At 41.1% G+C, this 15,881-nt stretch overlaps 1 pseudogene; it reads right to left on the bottom strand.

Moving 5' to 3' along the window:
* Positions 1-146: 146 nt before the first annotated feature.
* LOC108900106 (myotubularin-related protein 7-like) lies at positions 147-15,485 on the bottom strand (annotated as a pseudogene).
* Between the last annotated feature and the right edge of the window lie 396 nt (positions 15,486-15,881).

Genomic DNA, 15,881 nt, shown 5'->3' with positions numbered 1-15,881 from the left:
TTTTTTTAAAAGTGCCTTTGGGAATCCACACTTATTAATTTTATACTGCTTATTCTGATTTGAACTAAGTTAACATGTTTATTCCACTTCTCAAAGCCTAGATATTGATCCTTAGTGGCAGATTTTTGTTTTACAGAGTGATATAAGAAGAAGTTCAAGGTAAGTTACAAGGGAATTAATCATTAAAGATCTGAGTGCAAAGGCAAAGCCTCATCTAAGTACAGGTCGGGTTTTGTCTACATGATAATAACTGGGACTAATGACCATACACATCTAAAAAGCCCTCCACACACATTCCAATATTTCTGTGACTTTAGTTTGGTTTCTAATTATATAACTACTGATAGTGCTGACCTAGTGGTCCCTCACACCTAACTTGGTCCAGACAGTGGAACAGGCACACTATGTTGAGAATTCATGCTATTGAGAGGAGGTCAGTTTTGTAGTAAGCGTCTGCTGCTTGTGGCGTACCCTAAGTAAAAATGTTTGCTGGCCCTACAAAGGAAATCCTTGGAGGAAAAACTATTATTGCCTGAATTATAACACATATTGTTATACATACAGAAATGGGAAGGAAATCATTCAGTAAATCTTCCATCATGTTGCAAATTCATTTCAGTCTTGGTTGAAGAGAAAGAGTGAATGACATGGTAAATATGGACACAAGTTAAGCTTCACCTATTATGTTTGTTCTACTCTGAAAAAGAAAAAAAAAACAAAACAATGATTCTCCTTTCCTGAAGCCTGTGTGCTATTCCAGGCTGGTTTCATGTAACATCTATCCATCTCACAGTAGTGACAGTGCATCCCTCTAATAAAATACGAATATCATCACCTAAAAACAACATCCATGTATAAAAAACAGCCTATCTGACCTTGTGCAAAAAACAAAACAATGATAATTAATTAAAACACAGGAATGTTGTCTCTCCATGCCTTTGTCAAAAAGACAAACTGATAAACAGACAGTGAGGTTTCTGCCTAATTCACTGCAACTCCTTCCAGGCCAAGACAGAATGAGACAAACCACAGTTGTTTGCTTGAGAACAAAGGGTAAAAACCTACTGCCTTTCAGTCAGTTAGTAACCATCTTTAATTCATCAGTCTTCCTCCATTTCCCCCCCCAGGTTTGTGAATAAATATTTTTAGGAATCAACTGTAAGGGCACAGATTTCCTCTTTCACCTTGCAGGCGGCAGAGTTCCCTTTTTTCACAGGCAGGCAGTAGTATCAGGCATCCTCATTCCAAGTCTGGGTCCTTGCCATAGTCTCCGCCACTGGATGAGCGGCTGCTGAGGTCAGCCACGCCTGACTCCAGGTCGCTGCAGGCTGGAGAGGTCATCTGGGTTGTGACTCTTGAGCTGTGTGTGTGGCTCTATCAGCAGGGTGAGAGCGTGGTCCTTGGTCTGTGCCGTCTGACCGGCTGGTTCAGAGGAGACTGCATGACTGCCGTCTTGTGCAGGGCTGGTGATTGGGTCTGTGTAAGTGGTGGGCGGGTCTGGCCCACAATGTCTCTGCCGCAGGTGGCTAGTCCTTCTCCTCGGAACCTCAATCTTCTCCCATGTGATTGGCTTCCCTGTCAGGGCTGCTATCCTCTGCAGAGATGACACAACAAGAAGACATACACATCGCTTCCTTAGCTGAGTAGTCTTCTATTCATTTATCACCAAAACTCTTTTATGACTATGTCTGTGAAGATTCTGTCAATCAGGTCGTAGTATTTCATAGCTGAATGCCACTGGACACCAGTGATTAAAGATCAGTCTTGTTAGGATTATCTGTCATTGATTTGTTGAGTTAAATCTAATTTGCCTTTAAATAAGAAATTTGGTGAAATCAATGAACGTGATCTCACAAACAGGCACAACTGTAAATAGTTTTACATTTTACATTGGTTGCAGACAACATATACCGTATATCATCCTCAGACCTCTGCACTGCTGCTACACTTGAGGTAGTACTGTTCTCATCTAACAGCGCTCCCTGCTATGCTAAACAGAATTATGTGTCCTATGGGTCAATAAAGGAGGGAATGTACCACAGTCCTGCTTTTGTCATACACTGAATGTGTTTTTCAGTTACCAATTTTTGTCTGGATGTGGACTCAAATGGGCCAGGGACAATAGAGTTTTATTTGGGCAAAGAGGGAAGAATATGATTTCAGTTGGACACTGTTAACACAGCTCTATGAAAATCTGTCATCCAAGAGATATTCTCAGATTAATTTTGAAGCAGTGGATGTTGAATTGGGGTTATAGTGGTGTCATAACGGGGAGTGTCTTTGTGTGTTGTATGCCTTGTCTGGAGCCCAGATGGTGGTGGTGGACGGTTCCTCCTGGCGGTACCTCCTGGTGAGTAGTCAGCTCCTCCTCCAGCTGCTGGGACTCCTCCCTAACGGAAGACAGGAAGTCGGCAGGTGACTGGCGAGGAGGCACTGATTTCTCCACGTAGTTATAGAGACCTTTCCACATTCTAGAGACAAGAAGAGATAAGTTTTTCTTTTAATATTTTTTTGTTCACTATGTCTCACTTGACAGGCACACAGGGACAGTTTCTGTTTTCATAGGGCAGAAAGAACAAGGATCTCTACAGTATCAGAAAAAAAAAGATCTGTAGGACATTTAACATTTTCTGGAGTAATATTTTCAACAGTCAATCACACATTTATTCTGAACTGTAAGTACTGTCAGCTCTCTGTGGCAGGGTAAAATACAGTACATCAGTGGGTGTGTTTGCTGCAGTGACTCACTTAAAGCAGTAGGGGGTGGTGTTGGGTCTCAGGATGCCCTGACTCTGGCTCAGCTCAGCCTTGTATAGGGGGTTGGTGTACTTGGCTCTGTCCTCCCACAAGTGAGGCCACAAAGAGTGACTCCGCTCACGAAGCCTGCGTTCAAATAACACACACAAACACATCAACTAAGAATACAGTCAACACATTTATATTGCCGCACTGAGAAAAAAAAGAGTCAAAGATATCTACTCAGCATATCCAGTGTGTCCATCCATGTTACAAAAACATGAGGGATGGCTAAGAGTTAGTACAAGTCATGACACCTTCTCAAATTCAGCAATGAACCCTTGGTTTGTAAGATGACTAACAGACATGGAGTCTAGGTTTGAATCTGACTCTGGATCTACAAAGTCCACTAGGCAAAAGTTTTATGTGCATACATACTCTGTTAATCAGTCTAAATGACAGTGAGGGTCTGCAACCCAGTCAAGATGAAAAGGACTTCATTACCCCCAAAGCGGCTGGCAGACTTGCAAACCCGTTTGCCAGATTCACTGAGGACAGGGCAAATGTGACACCGATAAAATGAATAGTTATTAACAGAGTTTAGATTATAGATGTTTTGTTACTGCATCCCTACTTAACTGGAAAATTATGGATGTGAGGGCTGTAAACATGATGTCTGTTGACTTTTTATGGTAATAATCTGTGACAAATTTACTGAACAAATTAAAGCAGTAGTTGATAATTAACAGTGAAAGATTTAACAGTGTTAAATAAAAGTGATTTAACAGAAGTTTAGAGTGAGAATTAAACTGAAAAAATTCCAACAATATTTGACACATATAAACATACATATACATATATCTATACATCCATACATATACACCACTTCTACATGTCGCTCTCTGGATCTGTCACATAATAACATATCAAATCAAGAAAACCACACCATACCATGCTTATTTCTGAGTAACTACATAAGCACACTAGGTGTGTAATGATACATCGATCTACATCGATACATTGATACAATTATCAACGACCCAATAGTATCGATCCAAAATGAAAACATCAATCACTCATCATACATATTGTAACGTCCCTCACCAAGGAAGCTGACAAAAATAACAAAAAACCCCGAACTACCTACACCGACTCACTTAACCGTCTCCATACCCGGCTCCCAGCCAATTACAGACAGCTGACATGACAGACAGGCTTCACTGCATCTAAGCTGGCAACATATTCATTAAACCTGGAATAACAGTACTTCAACTTAACAGTCTGAACAGCGTTTCTTTGCTAACCCAACACTAACATAACGTACATTATCACAGTCCGTCACAATATAATCATTTGTAAGACATGCCCTTATTTTGAAATTTCCCAGCACATCTTCCTCCACCTGAGCGTGCACACCTCCCAACAAAATGCAGGCAGCACCTGGCAAACAGCTAGAAAAAAGTCAGTGAAGATATTGTCTCTGGAGAATAAATCAGCGGTCTGGAAACATTTTGGATCAAAATCGTATCATAGCAGACTTTGTGATATTGGCAAACATCGAATCATTGTCCATTGAATGGATATAATATCGTATCATGATAAAACTTGTGATTTACACCATTAAGTAACAACTTTGATGTAAACCTGCAATAACTGGATTTTTATGGCCACTTGTGGGTGGCGGAAATAAGCTGTGTCACACAACATTGACATATCACCACATTTTAAGTCAATGGATCCTATCTTACACCTGATGCAAAGCAGGTTACTCCTGAAGGAGGTATCTTGGTCTTTAGCTGTTGAATGCTCCTTGTGTTCATGAGCTAGTCGCTAGCCATATCTGCCTGCTGTTTGGTGTTGAGCAGGTAATGTGCAATAGGTTTGCTGAAGACAATGTGATGAGAGTGGTGAGAAGGACCCAAAGCAGGAAATTTAAGTTTGGACAGACAAACAATGGGCTGAAACACTCTATAAAGGTCTGTAAAGCCAAGTAGAGTTGCAAATGAGCAAGTGATAATTCTTTGTAGCTTCATCACTACACGCGACTTCTTTCACACTATCACATTATTTTCAAATTATCATTTGATACATTGTTATTGTAAAACATTGGTTATAGTCTTTTTAGTGTCCACATCAGTCCTACCTCATATCCCTGCGTTCCCTCTGGCAATTGCCCAGGAAGGTCCCATACTGACAGGAGTAGACGTGTGTGTGTATGGTGATAAGGAAGCGCTCGTTGAACTCAAAGGCACATGGAAACTGTTCTGACAGCTGCCACACACACTCCAGAAACTGATCAATGACAGGGGACACCTCTTTAGGATCTCCATCCAGGTGGGCGTACCTGCAGGGACAGAGCTCCCTCTTTACTGTCCATTCCAATACACACTATTCAAAAAATCCAGAATGTTGATGTTAAAAAAAACTGACTGTTTTCTCTGAAAAAATGAGCGAATGGTTCAGATTTGAAATTATTTGTATAATAATATGATATACATTAATATATGTATAATAAAAGTAAAGTGACTGCATTAATATAGCTCTTTTCTACCTTAACAAAGTGTTTTACACTTCATGCAAGAGGTCTGAATACTTCTGTAAAAAAGATTTCAGTTTTTAATTTAAATAAATTAGCAAACATTTAAAACATGTTTTCACTTTGTCATTATGGTTTATTGAGTGTAGACTGATGGGGGGGGAAATGGCCATTTTATCAATTTAAAACTAAATCTGACAGAATGTGTTAAAAGTAAAGGGATCTGGATACTTTCTGAAACCACTGCAACTTTCCTGCAATCTCTTACGGACCAACAGACATCAAAACACACACACAATAATACATGGTGACTTAAGAGTTGGTATCTCAGTGTGATTTGATACTGCTGAACTATTGGATAAGAATGTAATTTTTAATGTGCAGATGAAAGACTTTTGAGGCTTTTGTTTTGTTAAGCATAAGTAAAGCATAAGGACAAGTCCATTAAAACAACAATCAAATGATAAAGTTCATTTATCACTGTAAATTTTCAAATAGTGGGCTTTATTTACCTCAGTGACAGAGAGAGCCAGACCTTTATTTGGGACAGCTTTATCTTAGAGACATGGCCAATCCCAATTTTTCCAGTTAAATATAAATTCAACAGTTCCCCCATGTTTATGTGTTGTCTTGATAAAGTTATTGTAATGACTTTGCTCTTCAGACGTTATTGAAGGCAGACCGTTACTGACCTGTGGGAGAATTTGTGTCCAAAGGAAACCCAGTCTTTCTCTATCAGCACCTTGAAGAGAAGAGTAAAAGGAGTAAATATGAATAATAAGGGAAGTACAGAGAATGAAGGGAATTTAAATAGTAGAGAGGAAAAGGAGGATCAAATCAGATAGGGTCAGGATCACCATGGTGTGTTTTAGAAAAGAGATCGTCAGCATTATTCGTGTGTGTGTGTGTGTGTGCTTCTTTCTTTGTGAGGGCCAGTTTGAGTTATACCCTATGGAGAGAGGACATTTTGGGAAAGTGAGGATATACTGGCCACTCTTCACAACTTTAAATGGCTGTTTGAGGGTTAAGACATGGTTAGGGATTCAGGTCAGAATTAAGTTTAGCTTAGGGCTTAGGGTCAAGGTCACGGTTGGGGTAAGTGGCTATGGAATGCACTATGTCAGTGAGTGTCCTCACAATGATAAAAGTACCTGTATCTGTGTACGTGCATGTGGGAGTGTGTGTGTGTGTGTTACCATGAGTCCTTTGATGGTTCTGTAGTAGGGGTCCAGCAGTATACTGGCTACAGAGCAGGCCTGGGCTGTCCTGTCCCAGCCATCTGAACAGTGGACCAACACACTGACACCTTCATCAGCCACCGCCTGGAGAGAGGGAGAGGGAGAGGGAGAGAGAGAGAGAGAGAGAGAGGGAGAGAGAGAGAGAGAGAGAGAGAGAGTTACAGTTACAGTTAAATGACAGCACTTTCCAACCACACTTTCCAACCAGGTATTCAAAACAAAAACAGCCCTGTGATTACAAATAAAATGCAAGCTTAGTGGGGGCCATATTACTTCAGGTACTAGTAACATGGTAAAACTCAACCCAGGAAGTTCAACTTTAGTAACAGATCCATGAGTCCAGAAAGTTAGTTAGACTCAAAAACTGCACAGCAATTTATTATTATATGAGCATTTTATTGCTCTAGAAAGAGCAGAAGCAAACATTTTTTGTCAATTTCAGTAAAAATACAGCATTCACGTTAATATTGTAATGATGACATTAGGCACATAGTTACAAAATGTTTACCTCCAAAGGCGGAAAAGATCCTCATTGCTTCTTTGCTGCACTTACCCCTTCCTTACACCTGGGATTTATGAGTTTTTAAGTTGATTATATCGTAACCCAGCCAGATTCAGTATTTAAAATTTTTGTAGTTGCTTTGGGAGTGTGTGTGTCAGTCTGTGCATGTCTCTGTGTGTGCTCATGTTCAACTGTGTACACACCCTGGCTATGAAGACTCCTGCGTCTAGTATGGCTTTAATGTGTTTGAGCCAGCCAGAGTTCTCCAGACCCCACAGGAAGTCAGTCATAGATGGAGATCGCATTTCACCCACTGCATGGAAGAAAGGGAGAGAGGAGGTTTACAAACACACACACACACACACACACACACACACACACACACAGGACAATAGGATTATGGTAAGCCTTTTTAGCATCTAATCGCAAGACTGGATATGTATTGCAGATACTGGTTCTGTTATTCAGTTCTTCTTAGTCAAAATGAACATTTCAGGTATCCACAATGACATTCTTCCTGTCCATGATATCCATGTCATTCTTCCAAGGACAAATGATATCACTTCTGCCATTCATGTGTAATGAGTTTTCAGTTTCAGTTATCCTTCATTCATCTGCCTTTTTAACATAAAAATGGTTCACTGACTACCCACAATAACATTTAGATATCCATTTATCCAGAAATCTCTATTAGTCAGAATGGCAATTACAGACATCAGTGTTTCCACTATCATTGCCTTGGGGGGCAACAAATACACACAATGGCCAACCATGGATCAAAGCATATTCATGGAAAGTTGACTAGAAGGGAAAAGTGTGGTAGGAAAAGGTGCACAAGCAACAGGGGTGACTGCAGCCTTGAAAAGCTTGTCAAGCAAGGCCGATTCAAGAACTTGGCGAGCTGCACAAGGAGTGGACTGAAGCTGGGGTCAGTGCATCAAGAGCCACCACACACAGATGTGTCCAGGAAATGGGCTACAAGTGTCGCATTCCTTGTGTCAAGCCACTCCTGAACCAGAGAGAACGCCAGAAAAGTCTTACCTGGGCTAAAGAGAAAATGGACTGGACCGTTGCTCAGTGGTCCAAAGTCCTCTTTTCAGATGAAAGTAAATTTTGCATTTCATTTGGAAATCAAGGTCCCAGAGTCTGGAGGATGAGTGGAGAGGCACAGAATCCAAGCTGTGAAGTCCAGTGTGAAGTCTCCACAGTCAGTAATGATTTGGGGTGCCGTGTCATCTGCTGGTGTCGGTCCACTGTGTTTTATCAGGTCCAAAGTCAATGCAGCTGTCTACCAGGAGATCTTAGAGCACTTCATGCTTCTGTCTGCTGAGGAGCTTTATGGAGATGCTGATTTCCTTTCAGCAGGACTTGGCACCTGCCCACAGTGCCAATACTACCAGTAACTGGTTTGTTGACCATGGTATTACTGTGCTTGATTGGCCAGCCAACTGACCTGACCTGAACCCCACAGAGAACCTTTGGGGCATTGTCAAGAGGAGGATGAGAGACACCAGACCCAACATTACAGACGAGTTGAAGGCCGCTATCAAAGCAACCTAGGCTTCCATAACACCTCAGCAGTGCCACAGGCTGATCGCCTCCATACCATGCCGCACTGATGCAGCAATTTGTGAAAAAGGAGCCCCAACCAAGTATTGAGTGCATAAATGAACAAACTTTTCAGAAGTTTGACATTTCTGTATTATAAATCCTTTTTATGATTGATCTTATGAAATATTGTAATATTTTGAGATACTGTATTTTTGATTCTCATGAGCTAACACACAAGGCACGTGACCCCTGAGCAATGAGGAGACCGTCAAGTGATACCACGCACCATCAGGAAATTTATCAGGAAGTCACGGCATGACAACTGCAACCTCATTCAGTATGATGATACTGACTTCTTTCAGGAGGAGAGAGAGAGGAGAGGAGGGGATTCTGCTGGAACCCAGGTATGATTAACCTTATGTATGACCCCCCAAATTCCAAGCCAGGCTCTATCCCACCACAGCCTCCAGATGAGAACAAGAGTACAAGAGGCCATTCACACCCACACTTGCAGCAGTTCAAGTCAGCCATTGAGTATGTGGCCCAGAACAACAGCACCTATGAGTTCAAAACTGTCCTAACAGCTCACACAAAGTGCAGAGACCGTCACTGTGGGACAATGAACCTGTCATTGCTTGAGGAGCAACAACAACTGAGCACGTTGGAAAGTTGGCCATCACTCTTCAGCTCAAAGAAGGAGGACTTTAGATTATCAACAACCAATATGTACTTCTGCTACCTTGTGTTTCCCAGGTGTATCATACTGAGGCGGCAGGAACTACAACAACAGCCCTGTTATTATCTTCATCGCAAGACCCCACTCATCGTTTAAATCGACTATGTATGTGATATGAGGGCAAGAACCACATCGGCTCAACTGGATCCGCTACAACCAGAAGTCAATCAAGGCTGAAAGGCACAAGGTTACTTGGTGGTATGCCAAGGAGTTCCAAAATGCCATGGTCAGTGTGAAGGGAAAACCCAACTTCTTCTTGATGAGACCATCATAGGTGGTGTCAACTTACCTCTCAACAATGTATGGGTTGTGCCTTATAATCCATATACTCTACTCCAATATGAAGCTCTTATCACCTTTGATGGTTAGACTGTATAGGCCAGATAAGAAGATGCAAGAAGCATTGCAAAATGATAAGGTGATACAATATGAACCAGGGTGACACATCACTGCATCTGAGCGATACTGGTGCATTTATGACTCCCACATTCAATGCAAGCAATCATCAGTGGAGATGCTGACAATTCATATGGAGCACGAGCATGTGATTACGTTCAATGACCAAGGCTCTGCCCAGACCCTTGTGGACTCAGGAAATGACAATTGGATATTTAGATATCTTAAATTTAGTTTTGAGTAGTACAATCAAGATGATGTAAATGTCTTGAAATACAATTAAGAGTGTTACTGTGGGTACACTCTATAAAATTATATATAGGAGTGTAGTAAGATAAAATGTTGAAATGGCTTACCATAAAACATTTCAGCATAAGAAGTATGTGTATTTACTGATAGCAGCAAATGTGATTTTTTGAACATTTCCTCCTTTTCACTAAGCTGTTTTTCCAAACATACAAACACACACACAAAGACACACACATGTTGTCATGGCTCACTTCTGGGGTCATGACATAGACTTACATATACTTCCTGAAGACTTATCTGAACCCTAACCAAAACTGCTCCTTGCTTAACCCTAGTCCTTACCCTACCCTAAACGCTAACCTTCTCCACTGAGACAAAAATCAGTTTTTTCCAATGTAGGGGACACAGCATTTGTCCTCAATAGAAACACACTTATACTTCCTCTTACCGTCAATGATTTTTTGCTGGCTGCTCCTCATCACGTGAATGTTTTCAATGCCAATGAACTGTAGCTTAATGTTGGTGTAGTGGTCTTCATTCTCATAGCCTTTTCCTGCTGCTCGATTTGCCATTGCGTTCAGCTGGACACCCACACAGACACAGAGTACTGTATATGTTAATATCATTGCTTATTGTATATATGTACTATTCACTATGCTGTGTCTGTGTGAGAGTAAATAAGTGTGTGGGTGTGTGTTACCTTGGGCCTGGTATCTACCACATAGATGTAATCACTACCAGGGTTGGACTTCATCACAGCCTGAAGCATCATCTCATCCTCCTGACAGCGCCCACTAAAGCCTGACAGTGGCTGACTACACCGGCACACTGCTGCCTATAGGGCAATAAAACATCATCACTGTCATTGTCATCATTGTAATCATAATCACCTGTGTGTGAGTGTATGTATGTGTGTCACACTGACCAGTGTGTCCTGGTGAAAGTAAGACAGAGCAGGAAATCGTCCTCGACTCCTGAACCTTGAGCTGCCCACAATAATGGCGGGTGTGGCCGACTTTGGGACAAACAGCTCTGTGGGGTACGTATCACACACCTGGGGACACACATATTTTAACATCAAGGACACCCAAGTTAGATACATGATATTTTACAGACTTTTTAGTCTTGAACTATGTTCCTGTCCACTGTGTATGTGAGGAAATCATGGTGATGAACAGTGAAGGATAAGGCGATCTTGGTCCCCAGGGTCAGGCTGTCAATGACAAGATATTCAGCACAAACAACCTGAATTGTGGTGTAATGACAACTGGGTGCCACTCCAGTCACCATCATGACACCACATTGAAAACATGCAAAGGTTTGTGGTTACACCAAACAATAATCACTCTCTACCTGCCCTGCTTGCTGAAATTCCTTCCTCTTCCCCAAAATGACATTTAAGCTGAAGGGTCAGGGTTTTGACACAGTGGAGGAAATCCAGCAAGAACCACCGATGGTGCTTGACGCTCCTACAGAAAGGGACTTCCAGGGAGCGTTCAAGGCGTGGCAGTATTACTGTAGACGGTGACTTCTTTGAAGAGCATGGCAGCCAAATTCATGTATGGTTTTCGCTGGTTATAGGCGCTGTCTCTGAACTTTCTGATTGTACCTCGTATGAATGAAGAAATGAAGCTGCATCTCAGACAGCTTCTACAGGCTTGATAGGTTTTCCTCAACTCAAACATGTTAACAAACAGATTAACAAACGCAGAGTTTTCTCTAAACCTGCTTTCTGGAATACACCACAGGCCTCTGCAACCGCCAGTAAGTCAAAAGCATTCACAAACTTGTGTCTGATGTAACATGAACTTTTTTGGAAAGATTAAAAAACAAAATGTTTAGAAATATTTTTTCAAAAATGGGCCATCCTAACCAACATTAACTAGTGTTAATGTAAACTTTAACCAGTCACTGGCAGTGTCCTCTTGAATGATATAATAATATATACATCCAACACAAGTTCATGTATTTTGTTGACTTACTGGGAGTTTCAGAGTCCTGGAGGAGTCCATGTTTCAGGGTTGGATTGATGAGCTGACTCATTGACACAGAGCTGACAGTGTTGACTGACTGGGGTTGACTAGCCAACTGTGTTGTCCGTAGTGATTGTTCAGACACTGATTGGTCAGAGGCTGGAGCTCCTGCCCTCTCTCCCAAAACAAAACATTACCACGCAGTAAAACTGTCAAAAATCTGTGAGTGTATTTTCACTGCAAAGTTTGAAAGTGAGCTTGCCTTGCAAGCAACTTTCAAAACAGTTTGCAGGCAGCAAACAAAATGTACAAGTCTACAAAACTAAGCTGACAGATAAAAACATAAATGTACAACTACAGTAATAGATACAAAAACAAAAGTTACATTTCAGTACTTTAAAATACTAGTCATTTAAAACTTAAGTCTTTAAAACTGGACAGACTGCTGTTTGCTGCCGATGTTAGAGGAGGTACTCCTGCTAAGCAGCCAGTAAGGCTGAAGGTAGACTTGAGCTATCTTATCTATTACTTTGTAAAATGTCCTAGGCACAAGGCAGGCAGACAACAGACCAGAGTATATTAGAGTAATGGCTTTAGAAGAGGTAGAACTTCACTTCAGCTCTATTCTGTGTAGTGCAAGACTGCAGATTTCATTATCTTTAATATTATTTTCTGCATAAACTTTTGCTTTATTGCTTAAAAATAATTAAATCTCCTCAACTGAATAGTTGTCTTATTCCTCTAAAAAACTTTTATAATCATACACAAATTACAGTTCACACAAGTCATAATTAGACTGACCCTGTATTCACTGTTTGGCTGCTGTAGTGACCCACAGGTTATTAGGAACTCCCATCCTCTTATAGTCGGCCACAAGATCTATGAAGTTCCAGGACTCTTCTCTCTCCTCTTTGTTCACATTGGGATTGAATGACAGGCAGTACAGCTCACTGTACTTCTCTGAAAGAGGAGAGGAGACACACTGCCAGAAAACTGTTTGTGTGCATGAAATCACTCGTTTACACAACACACAAATACACATACACACCTGGTCGTGATAACCTGACTAATGAGGCATGGACATCCAAACAGTCTCTCTCCTGTGGAATGAGGATCTGGAAGACCCGGAAGTCCTTACACCGCAGGATCAGTTGACTTCCTGAAGGGGTGGTGGGTGGCCTCTCCACACTGTTCACCATGCTGTGCAACACCTGAAACACAAACACACACACACAAAGTTTTTAACTACAAGTATGCAAGTCAGAAATATTATTCAACACTATAGCAAATAAACAAACCTAGCATTACAGCCAACATATATCACATTTTTGTGTAATCTCATGTAATTTAAAATATTCAGGAACAAATTTCAACATCAGTTTATGGGGAAGCTCCTTGACTTTTCTCATAGAAATAAATGTCACGTGTTGAAGTAGAAGAAGTAGACGGTTGCTTTAGCTGCTTTCAGCTGTTTTTTTTACACAAGCTAACTGAAATCTGTCCTCAAAGCCAGAAGACACAGTTGGTGCCTGTTGGGTGAAATCTGACACCCCTGGATCCTTTTATTATCTAGTCAAGTCCAGAGGGATGGGGCAGACTCCTCATCCACCTTCCTGCAGGAGATTTGAAAGGGGGAAGGGTGACTTCCTATGTCTTCAGACTCAGTGCTTACACAATCCAAGAGTGATGAAATAATGCCAGCTCTTCTAAAAAGGTCTGTTTAGATTTTCACTAAAAACATCAACATACCAAATAAAGATTTCACTCTGTCTGACTCACACCATACTGAAGCTCAGAAATAGCCAAATTCCTTGCCCCTGTCATCTAAACAATTCTACATATAATAACACAAAAGAGGAGGAGCTACTAGCCCCTTTTATACAGCCTTTTCAAGGCAGGAATATTGTGCAGGGGACCTTATCGCCCCACTTTCAAGCCAGTAGGTAGACACAGAGACAAATTATCCTCTCAAATCTCTATGTTTCTCTCAGCTGTTGTTCATGATATTGAAACAGTTTTTTTTTGACAGAAGCTACTTTGATACTTTACTCTGTAACTAATACATATGATGAAATGAGTGTTACTATCCAGGAAATGTAACTGTTTGTCTGCAGAAAATCAGGCTTCACTCTCCAGTATTACAGGTAGTAACATGATGATAGATAAAGAGAATTGCAGTGTTCATATTTTCATGGACATGAACCAACTGGTAAAGGTACTTCTCATGGCTCACCACGTGTCCTGCTTACCCACGTCTCCTTGCGTGTCTCGGGGTTGTTCTCTACAAAGATAGGTGTGCGTGGCAGAAAGGTAGATAGTCCCAATGCTGGTCTTTCTCTGGCCTGATGACCGGTCAAGGAGACACACATTTTCCACCTAATGGAGACAAACACACTAGCATGAAATATGAGAGATGGAAATAGAGTACATAGATTTTAAAAGATATGGAATGACTGTACACTCACCAAGACACGCAAATCCAAAACACATTAATACATAAAGTAATAAGAGTGTAATAAGTATCCCCTGACATAATTCAACAAAGGACTAAATTAATGTGTTAGTGTAATGTGTGCATTAGTATAGATTTCTACATACTGTGCAAGACATGTTATTTTTACACACACAGCTAGACCACGATGATGTGCTAAGGGGGAGGATGGGTCCATGAGGCCTATGACAGGCTGGCAGACTAAAGGAAAATGCTGCTCACCAGCACAATGGTACATCATGATTGGATAGATGTATTATCTCGACTATCTGTCATATTGATATTACATAAGTTATATAAAATAATCGAACGTCTGTGGCAGTAAGAGCAAATTAATTTACAGCCACATGTGCCAACTAGGTGTGTTTATGGCTACGTCAGGGAAGCAAGGGAACATTATTGGACACATAATGTTGGTTCCAGAGATGTTTTAGGTCTCCTGTGAATACGGTAGATAAGTACAGTATATGTTAAACACGTAAACAGTGACACGGGGTGTTTGAGGCACACAATGTCTTGCTAGTATGAAGTCATTTCAGAGTCTCCTGCAGGTTGTCCCATTAAAGACAGACGTCAGTTTTGGATGCCTCGCAGATACTGGTCAACACTGCTGTGAGAGAGGAGCTGAAGAGACTGATAGAAAGAACTGCCTAGCGTGTCATCGAAGAAAATGGTAAACGAATGAGCACAACAGCCGCGAAGGGAAAAACGGCAGAAAGAGCTTAGCTTAGCTGTTGGTACTGAAATAACGAGTGTTGGTACCTTGGGCGTCCGGATGTGCTCCATCACTGACAACCAAAATGGTGGAGATGGAAAAGAGTAGTCCAGTGTGTATTGATGTATATGCCGTCAGCGGATTATATTCCCTGTTTCACGTCAGCAGACGAGCTGTATTCTCCGTCGCTGCTGTTCGTGCACTGCACTGGAATGTTTTCCATCATTTCCTCCTGTATCCTTGGTTTCCTCGCTTAAACTGAATGATAAGGAATAGTCTACATGTCGCTAACGGTACACGAACTCCCTTAGTCCCCTGCATCCGATAGATACCGACGCCGACGAAACAGCTGCGTTGCTGCGCACAACACATTGTCATGTAGCCTCCGGTTATACCTTTCAAAATAAAACCAAATAAAACATAAAATTATTTTCATTTTATGAGGAAAAATATGTTCCGAAGCCACAACCTTATCTTTGACAGTGGTGACATATCCATCCATCCCACAACATAGCAGCACATATTATTGGATAAGTAACTAGATGTTGCATATTGCTGCCACACCAAAAAAAAGACAAACGATCACGTTATAACGTGAAAGTTTTATTGCTATAACACATATTTTTCACATTTTAGCAAGATATTTCACACGTTATTGCGAGATACAAACTTAACACGTTATAACAATATAATTTTTGTTATAACGTGAAAAGTTTCACGTTACAACGTGCGTCACTTCTCATTGATCAGCTGGCACC

Source organism: Lates calcarifer, linkage group LG5 (assembly GCF_001640805.2).
Source record: "Lates calcarifer isolate ASB-BC8 linkage group LG5, TLL_Latcal_v3, whole genome shotgun sequence".
Taxonomy (NCBI): Eukaryota; Metazoa; Chordata; class Actinopteri; family Centropomidae; genus Lates; species Lates calcarifer.
This window is presented reverse-complemented; position numbering and strand designations above follow the sequence as displayed.